The sequence below is a fragment of the Zea mays genome, chromosome 10 (assembly GCF_902167145.1).
Source record: "Zea mays cultivar B73 chromosome 10, Zm-B73-REFERENCE-NAM-5.0, whole genome shotgun sequence".
Classification (NCBI taxonomy): domain Eukaryota; kingdom Viridiplantae; phylum Streptophyta; class Magnoliopsida; order Poales; family Poaceae; genus Zea; species Zea mays.
In genome coordinates this window covers 7,049,604-7,059,486 of record NC_050105.1, presented here as the reverse complement: position 1 = coordinate 7,059,486, position 9,883 = coordinate 7,049,604, and the positions used below count along the sequence as shown (strand labels likewise).

Here is a 9,883-nt window from a genome sequence, read left to right as displayed (position 1 = left end):
ATTGAATACTTCTTTGCATTTAAACTTGTGCTTTGTTTCGGTTATTTATGATGGACAATACGAATTGAATTGAATGTCTATGGTTTGGTGAACGGATAACTTAACTTGTGAGATGAGATTGTGATTATTGATTAGCTATGATGAGCTTTGATGAATTTGAAATGTTATGTATATGATGTATGTGAATTGTGATATATAATGTATGCGAATTATGATTCATATTATTTGTGCTTTGTTGTGTTCAAATTGGTTGAAAAAAATCATAATAGGTTGTGGTGCTTGTGGACTCTAGTCAGGTTGACGGGAGTTAAGCGCTAACGTGGCACCGTTTAGGTTAACTCCTCGAATTAGGAGGTGAACTGGAGTTATGGGCTGAACACAGTGATTCCTGTTGACCCATGGTGCTCGATGGGAATTAAAAAAACCTCGTCGATAGTCGATGGAAATTAGATAATCCTCGACAAAAAACTAAAAGAAATGACAAACTTTCGGGGATTTATCGAATTATGGTTGTGAGTTTAGGTTACCTTTGGTCGAGCATTCGAGAGCTACTTTTTCTTCTAAAAGCCAATCAAAGGGGTGAAAAATAAAAAAACTGTAGTTTTGGGTAGTATATTTTGAAATCGTCTTAGTGAAAGGGAAATGTGCCCTTGGGCCATTTCTAAGTGTTTTGGTGATTTAGTGTCCAATACAAGTGCCTAAGTGTCAAATGGTGGACAAAGTACAAATCAAGTATAAAGGTATGTTTCTCAGACTTAGTACATTGTTTAGAGACTAATGTATTGTGTCTAAGTGCTGGAAACAGGAGAAATCAAATTGGAGTTGAGATGACTTTGTTCTGCCAAAGTCAGCTCTGTCTGGATGCACCGGACTGTCCGGTGCGCCAGGCTGGCTCAGGCGAACTAGCTGCTCTCGGGAAGAAATTAACGGCATACGGCTATAATTCACCGGACTGTCCGGTGTGCACCGGACAGTGTCCGGTGAGCCAACGGTCGCCGGGCCAACGGTCGGCCGCTTAATCCGGGCGCGACGCGTGGCCGAGCCAACGGCTAGAAGGGAGCACCGGACTGTCCGGTGTGCATCGGACAGTGTCCGGTGCGCCAACGGCTCTCAGGCGCAACCGGTCGGCTTCGCTAAAGAAGGAAAGAAATCCGCACTGGACAGTGTCCGGTGGTGCACCGGACTGTCCGGTGCGCCAAGCGACAGAAGGCAAGAAATGCCTTCCTGGAATGCACTCAACGGCTTCTAGCTGCCTTGCGGCTATAAAAGGGACCCCTAGGCGCATGGAGGAGAAAACCAAGCATTCTCTAAGCATTCCTAAGCACTAAGACATCGATTCCGCGCTTTTGATTCCTTGCAATAGCAATTAGAGCTCTAGTTGAGTTGTGAACTCATTGAGTTGTGTTGTGAGCTCTTGTTGCGACTTGTGTGCGTGGTGTTGCTGTGATTTCTTGTCTTGAGTGTGTTGCTCATCCCTCCCTTACTCCGTGCTTCTTTGTGAACTTCAAGTGTAAGGGCGAGAGGCTCCAAAGTGTGGAGATACCTCGCAAACGGGATATAGTAAAGCAAGCAAAACACTATGGTATTCAAGTGGGTCTTTGGACCGCTTGAGAGGGGTTGATTGCAACCCTCGTCCGTTGGGACGCCACAACGTGGAGTAGGCAAGCGTTGGTCTTGGCCGAACCACGGGATAAACCACTGTACCATCTCTGTGATTAATCTCTTGTGGTTATTGTGTTTTGTTGAGACTCCTCTCTAGCCACTTGGCATTATTGTGCTAACGCCTAATCAAGTTTTTGTGGATTAAGTTTCAAGTTTCACAGGATCACCTATTCACCCCCCCCTCTAGGTGCTCTCACTTAGACCCTGCCTTTAGCTTTTGATTTCATACCTTTTGAGATTGTGAAAATAGAGAGTTATTTTATAGCAGTTAAGTTTTGTACTTGTTTGAATCAAACAACTTACGTTATTTTCATCGTCCACATCCTACAACAACTTTTTACATCTCAACATTCATAATAATTTCTGAGAAGCCACAACTCAACCAAACACACACTTAGTTTTTTAGCTTTCTTTTTAGTCATAAATGTTGGTATATGCTTCTCTGTTTCAAAGCTTTAGGCCTAGGAGCTCATGTAACTTTTGGCTGATTATAGAGGTTGTATTTTATATCTTTTATATAAAAAATATTATTTAAAATATTCTCTAGAATACATTAATCTCTAATATTTTAAAGCATCAGTTTTCACCGCCGTCGTGCGTCATCCCGTCCCTTCCGTCCATCTCTCCCTACCTCGCATTTAAATGATAAAAACTAAAATTATAAATGAAAACTCAAACCATAGCTGCTGGCTCTAAAACAGGGGTGAAGGCAGAATTACTGTCGTTGGTGTCGGTTGGCCTACAGGCCATCGTGTTGCTGCATTGTTGTGGCTGATGTGATATTATATGGTCAGTATCAAAAGTAATTAATACATGAGTATTAGAGATGCTAAGCACGTCACTGATGGTTGCATGTAGCTCCGCCCGTGCTCTAAACTTATATTCACATCCACTTATCTAGTAGAACACATATATCTTTATGTTTTATATTTTATACCCAAGCCTAAATGGAAACCATAGCATTATACATATACTAACTAGTACTTGTCCATTTCAATTTATAATTATTTTGATTTTTTATACCTAATTTGATCTGCTCGTCTTATTCAAAAAAATTGCAAAGAATAAAAAAATCAAGTCATTCTTAAAATATATTATATGCTAAATGTTACCATAGTAATAATAAATAATAATTATGATCTTTTATAAAATGATCTAGTTAAGTTGGTGTAAAGAAATCAAATGAATTATAGGTCTCAGTCGGCTAAGCTTTTGTCGGACAAACCTCCCTCAAGCTAAATTCAGTCGGCTAGATGTCGTTTAGCGAAAAACTCAATTTGCTCACAATCAGACCAATAAAATGATCCTTTGAAGAAAAGATCTCGGGGACCATCGAGTTGATTGTTGCTCAACTCAAAGCTCGAGGGCTACATCCATTGGGTTTACTTACAACATGGGAAAGAAGATGCACTCAAAGACAATCAAATAATAGAGTTCATTCTTGGAGTCTCGAGCCTATTGTCCTCAAAATTTTGCTTGAGCCTTGGGGGCCTGTGGGAGATAGATATCCCATGTGCCACTAAGGCACCCATACATTCCTTGGGTTGCCTCAGAGGCCCATGATAAGTCGCCCAATAGGGCGCACAGTTGGCCTCGCTTGGGTAGGACAAAAACTAATGGAAGTTATGGCGCGCGAGGTAGCTGAAAATCTCGAAGGATACTGCACGGGTATACCGGTGGTGCGCCGTTCGCGTGTCCCATAGAGGGATCACCTCGCGTGTCCCGCGAAGGGGTCACCTGAACTCTGAAGACACGTCTCGAGCGTGGTCGAGCGCCGGATCACTCAGATGATAACCCAGAGAAGGCAACCAAGCACCGAAAGAATAGGAATACTTGTAGCAACAGGAAGTAGACTCGAGTGGACTCAATGATCTATAAAGGAATATCTCTCCAGTCAGCTATATAAGGTCGCAAAGGTACCCCTACAAGAAAGAGAGAACACTCCATTAAATTGATAGACAACTTCATCTTCCACATCCCACAATCACTTGTAATCTTCGAACTCATAGCAATCCAATACTCAGCACCACATAGGACGTAGGGTAATACGCACTTGCGGAACCCGAACCTATATAAATCCCCCGTGTTCCGATGTGCCCCTACACGTATCATCGAGCAGCAATCGACGTTGTCGTCCTTTCAAAAGCTCTACGTGGGTTACCCCGTAGCGCGTCGTCGGGACTAAACACTGATAGTGTGCGCGTACAAGGAACAAAGTCCTAATAGAACTCGAGGAAGACGGTTCTAACGACTGGATCAGAAAATCAGCACACGAATAAAAAACCTTTTTGGTTTTTTAGAAAAGAGTTTAAATCCAAATCCAATTTTTAGATGCGAATTTAAATTCACACACACAAAAATAATGCTCCAGCATGTAGCGGACAAACAAAATATTTATTTTAAGAAAAATATTATTTGAAATGTTTAATCCGTATAAATGTCCTCTAATTCAAATAAATAGCGGACAAAGAAAGATATTTTATTTAAATTTCAAATTAGAATAATTTCGCAACGACCAAACATACATGAATGCATTACACTAGCTCACACTTTGTTTTTAATTACTTAGTGCACTCTAGGCGATAGAATCCGCCATTCATGAATACGTCGCCCTTGCCCCTGACACAACCGTCGAGGTGGCCGAGGGATGGGTGGTGACTAGGGAGGGGAGGGGAGGAGAGGTGGCAATGGGGTGTAGGGGCGACACACAGATTCGCGTCATGATTGGGGTAAGCGGTAGACGATAACGCCTAGGACGAGGGCGGGGTGCGGTGCTGAGGCCGAGGAGAACGGGCCAGGGAGGAGGACACCGGAGGCAGTGGCCGAGTGGCGGCTGCGGTGAGCGCAGGGTGGGGGGTCGCGAGCGGGGATGACGGGGTTGGGGCACGATATCACCGTGCACGGCTACAATTGATACTTAATATATAAGTAGTAGAGATTTAGTTAATTATATATAAAAGTGGAGCTTTAATTTAAGATCAAGTGAGGTATATTGTGAACAACAAAATTATTTGTTTTTTAAAATATAGGATCAATCATGTTATTATTTGTAATAAAGTAGAGAATGTAATGATTAGTGTAGAAAAAATAATAATAATTTTATGATGATTTTTAATCTTGAATACGATGCCTTTATTTATGGCCTCATTGAATTTTGAAAACAATTCAACCTATACATACAAATCAGGTTTTAGAAGCAAGGGATCGAATAAACTGAGGGAATACATTTCCGCATTGACATCTTAATTATAAAGATTATTTTGAGTTTTGACGTGTAAAACAAATTTAGAAAGTTTGTAAATTTGTAGAAGAAATAAAGAAACAGAAATACAAAGTTTGTAAAAGAAACAGCAAGCACACGTACGTACATGCATGGTTGTTTTGACGTCTAAAACAAATTTATAAAGTTTGTAAAAGAAAAGAAACAGAAATACAAACTCTGATCACGTACATACAGAAATTTACACGTACGTACATGCATGGTCGTGTACACAGCACACACATGCATGGTCTATCGGCATCTTTTCACGTAGACGCAAGATTCGACTCTGATCAATCACCATTTCAAGATATATCACCTATTTATCTTTTCACGTAGATAGATAGTAGATCGATCGAGTTTCACAGTTCAAAATTCTGTTGTCAAACTTATCTGGAAAAGGTGTATATAAACAACTAGCTAGCTAGCTAGCTACCTGCCTGTCCGTGCAAAACTATCATGCGCAGGCGCACATAGACGCAAGAAGCTAGCCGATCCACCATCATCACCTGCATCGTCCGGCCCCCACCGGCGACGAGAGAACCGTACGCTAGCCGGCCAGCCGATACACCATCACCACCTGGAGATCGGAGATCGGTGGCATATGGCCGCCAACGATCACGTCTTCCGGGCCACCAACGAGGCATCCGTCGCCCTCCTGCGCAGCCTCCGCGCCGGAACCGTCGACCAGAGATTCAAAGTCTTCATCCACCACGCGGACGTCTACACCGCTGCCCCTGAGGAGCTGGTCGCCGGCCTGGAGCCGGTGCCGGGCACCGACGTGACGGAGGACGGGTACAACAGACAGTGGTACATATACTGTCCAAAGCGATACAAGAACGGCGAGGGAAGGACCAGCGGGCACAGGCTGCGCGCGGTGGAGACCGCCGGGACGTGCTGGCACTCGGAGACTGGCCCGAAGTCCATGCAGGGCTTGCCCGGCGCCACGGTCTGCAGCCTATCCTACGGCCACAAGGAGAAGGAGGACGGGACGTCAGGTCGGCATCGCTTCCACCGAATGGGATGGAGGATGTTCGAGTACGACGACACCCAGGGCGGCGGCGGCGACCACGTGCTGTGCAAGGTGCACCGTTCGTCCTCGTCTCTGGCCAAGAACAAGTCGAAGGCCAAGAGGACGGCGACAGGCGATCACCCCGAGGCGCCGCCAACCAAGGTGATCCACGACGTGCAGGTCCAGATGCAGGACCCCGCCGGCGCCATCTTCACCTGTGCTTACCCGACGATGGATGATCCCCTGCTGATGGTCAGAGGCGAGGAGGCATCAGAGGCGGAGCACGGTGGTGACTTGGGCAAGTTCAACATCGGTGGCTTATTGCTCAACATCGACAATGTCGATTGGAAAACTTTGCTAGACAATGTCGATGGGGAGCAGCAGCAACAACAACCATGCACTGAGCCGGCCAAGCAGAGCAGCGTGCAGGTGCAGGTGGACCCCGCCGCCACTTTGATGCCCTCCAATGTTCATGGTCATGAACAAGGCAGGGATTCCATGATGGTCGGAGGCGAGGAAGAACAGCGTCGACGCATTGAGGAGCAGGTCAGCGTCGACGACTTGCTCGACGTCAACAATGTCGATTGGAAAGCTTTGCTAGATATGCTAGAAGACGATGAGGAGCAGGGGCTGCCGCTGCAGCAGCAGCCATGCGCTGAGCCGGCGGCCGAGCAGAGCTAGAGCAGCAGGATCGAGGACCCGGTCGTGCCACCCGTTTGAAAACACAATACGCTTCTCTGCTGATTGTAAACACTTTACAGGGACATTAAATATCATCTTGTCTTGAACCAAAGAAATATAATTATGCATGGTTGTTTTACTTTATTAATATTTATGATCAGTGATTTATGTTATTCATATAATTGTTCATCAGATCTAGTGTAGCGTCAATCTTTTGCAGTTAGCTGTTGTGTTGTTATGTCAGACAAGTGGATGCTTGTCGGAGATTGCCGGAGTTTCAGCCACTGCCTTGGCCGCCGGCGAGCTCTCAACTACAACACGTGGGGGCTTTTGAAACATTCTACCGGTTACAGACACAAACATGCCCTGGCTGAAACTGACTAAACTGACACAAGCTTATTCAGACAAATGGGTGTTTATATCCTATCCACATTATGGCTTTGGCAAATCACGCGCAAGTCGGTTTTTGTCATGATTATTGATCAGTATGTGATGAACATTATTCGTCAACTCTAGTGTAGCGTCAAGACCAGAACAGATTTTAGATTAATCTTCAGACAAGTGGTCTAAAATTAATCATCTTCACGCAACGGACCTAAAGAATGTCTGATGCTTAATACTAGATGTAATATAGCAGTAGTTCGTTGGAGTCACAAGCTCGTCCAATTTTAACATGGTTTAAGCACCACAATCACATGCTTTCTGAATTCTGATAACTAATAGTACTCTCTGCTTGCCCATAATTTCATGGAGCACAAGGGGTGTGCTGTATACCACTCAAGGTCTCTAGATTGGACAGTTAGAAAAAAAAATCTCCAGATTGCATCTTCTAGTATGTGATATACAGATAAACAATAAGCAACTAATCTGGGATATGACGATTATGAGTATAAACAAATGAAATGTGGCTAGCCCTTTTCATACAAAAACATAGAAAATAGAAAGGAAAACATTTATTTCAATCTTACTTTAGATTAGTTAGGAAAGATGAATACACAAGACATTCAAACATGTTAAAATGTTAACCGAACATTAATAGTTCCAAAATAAAAACGTTACATAAGACATTCACAATGTTGCCATGTAATACCCAAAAATTTGGAAGGAATAAAGGAGTGTTTTAACTATGTGATTAGGACAAATTCTTGTTTATTTAATTCCATGTGTATGAGTTATTTGTTTAAACAAATTAATAAATTAAAAATAAGACTTTCATCATGCTCGATTCATTGTCTGCTGCATTTATATTTGAATTCAAGAATCATAACCAGATTTGATATTAGAAATTCAAAATACGAATTTAAAAAGGAATTAGAAACGGAAAACATAAAAGAAAAAGGAAAAAAAGAAACAGATTGACCGTTGCTGGGCCAAAACCCTCAGCCGAACCCAGTCGTGGGCTCATGTGCCGACAAGTGGGCCTCGCTGGGCAAACGTCGAGCCGCTGAAGCCGTCCACGCCCTCGAGACCAGTCACCGACACCACATGCCCACTCGTCAGTCTCCCATTTCACCAGACGTCATCTTCACGCGCGCACACCGCTACTGATGGGCCGCGATGTTAGCCGCACCACAAGATTTCACATGCACACACTAGAATCACTGGCATGTGGGGCCATGGTGCTAGAACCGTCTTCCACCTAGGGTTGTTACGGTTTGCAACTGTCGCCATAACCGCTAGAGTTGCTGCCAGCCATGAGCCGAGGAACTCAACCCAGTGGCGAACGTAGAGAGAGAGAGAGAGGAAGGGAGAGAGAAGTCACCAAACCCAAAATCGCCTTGTCGTAGGGATATTGGAGGGCGCCCGAGTGGTTGCTGGAGTACCTCAAACGTGTTCCCGACACATTGGAGCATGGGGAGGGACCGGAGCGATCGAAATTACCTCGCCGCCAACGATCCGGGTAAGGAGTGCATCAGATAGTTGACGATTGTCTTGGCTACATTCGTTACCGAACGTTGTGCGTGGAGGTGCTCGGATGGCTAGATCGGGGTTACGCCTACGAGCATCCACCATGGCGAGGAGGCGTCGTCCCGTTTTGTTGGTGAAAGGAGAAGAACGACCGTGCGTTGTTAGATTAGACACAAGTGGTTTAGATTAGAGGAACTTTGCGACCGTCAATTTTCTCGCACGCGATCCCCGCGCCCTCGCGAACTCCTTCGATTGCTTTGTAGCCTCCGAACGATGGCGTGCACAGGGTGATGCCGACAGCTCTCTCTACCTCTCTGTTCTCTCGTCGCTCGCTTCAATGGGCTCGTAGCTCATCTACTACGATGCTTATGGGTCAAGGGGGTGCAGTGCAGTGCGTATATATAGTCTCCCAAAGTCCTAACTGAAGAAAGAACGAACGGCATGAGAATCCGGTGTTCGGTTTGCTGCTGGCCCATCTCTGACGCGAGGTAAGAGAACGCCTAACAAGGGGTCCCTGTTGTCAGCGACATTCAAGTGCGGTGTGGATGCGAGGAAACGTGCGGGTGGGGGACTAGGTCGGCCGAGTGTAAGAAGTGGGACACGCCTTAGGATGAGTTGTGGGAAGGGAATGTGCTTTTCTCTTTGCTTTTTTTGTTTCTTTTCAATCTTCTTTTCTGTATTATTTTCATTTCTATTTTCTGTTTTGCCCATTCAAAATTGAATTTGTTCTGAAACTAAATCACAAGTTAAATGCATAAAACAAAGAACCTCAACATGACGCGAAGCAAAATTTTATATTAATTATTTTATTCATTTATTTTGGGCTAATGTGTTAAATATGCAATACACATATTATTCATTTAAGAAACTATTTTTTTGAATGTATAGACAAATTAAAAAGTTCATTTACAAATTAATATTCATTACTTATTTACTTTACGATAAGCACTAGTAGAAAAGAGCTCATAGCCTGCGGCACCCATAAATTATCACTGGCGGTTTCAGTTATCGCGCGCCAGTGAAAAAAACGAGGTGGGCCCGGCTTTTGGAACCGCCAGTGGAAACTCATTTCCACTGGCGGTTATCTTAACACAACCGCCAGTGAAAATAGGATGTTTCCACTAGCGGTTGGTGTAACATAACCGCCAGTGGAAACCAATTTCCACTGGCGGTTGGTGTAACAGAACCGCCAGTGGAAATACCCTATTTCCACTGGCGGTTGTGTTAAGATAACCGCTAGTGGAAATTGGTTTCCACTGGCGGTTTTTCAAGCCAACCGCCAGTGAACTGTCTGTTATAAATAGCCCTCTTCTTCCCCCCCGACAGTGAACTGTATGCTCGCAGCCAGCTTCCATTAGAGG

At 44.4% G+C, this 9,883-nt stretch overlaps 1 pseudogene; it reads right to left on the bottom strand.

Moving 5' to 3' along the window:
* Positions 1 to 5,879: 5,879 nt before the first annotated feature.
* LOC109943002 (uncharacterized) lies at positions 5,880 to 6,413 on the bottom strand (annotated as a pseudogene).
* Between the last annotated feature and the right edge of the window lie 3,470 nt (positions 6,414 to 9,883).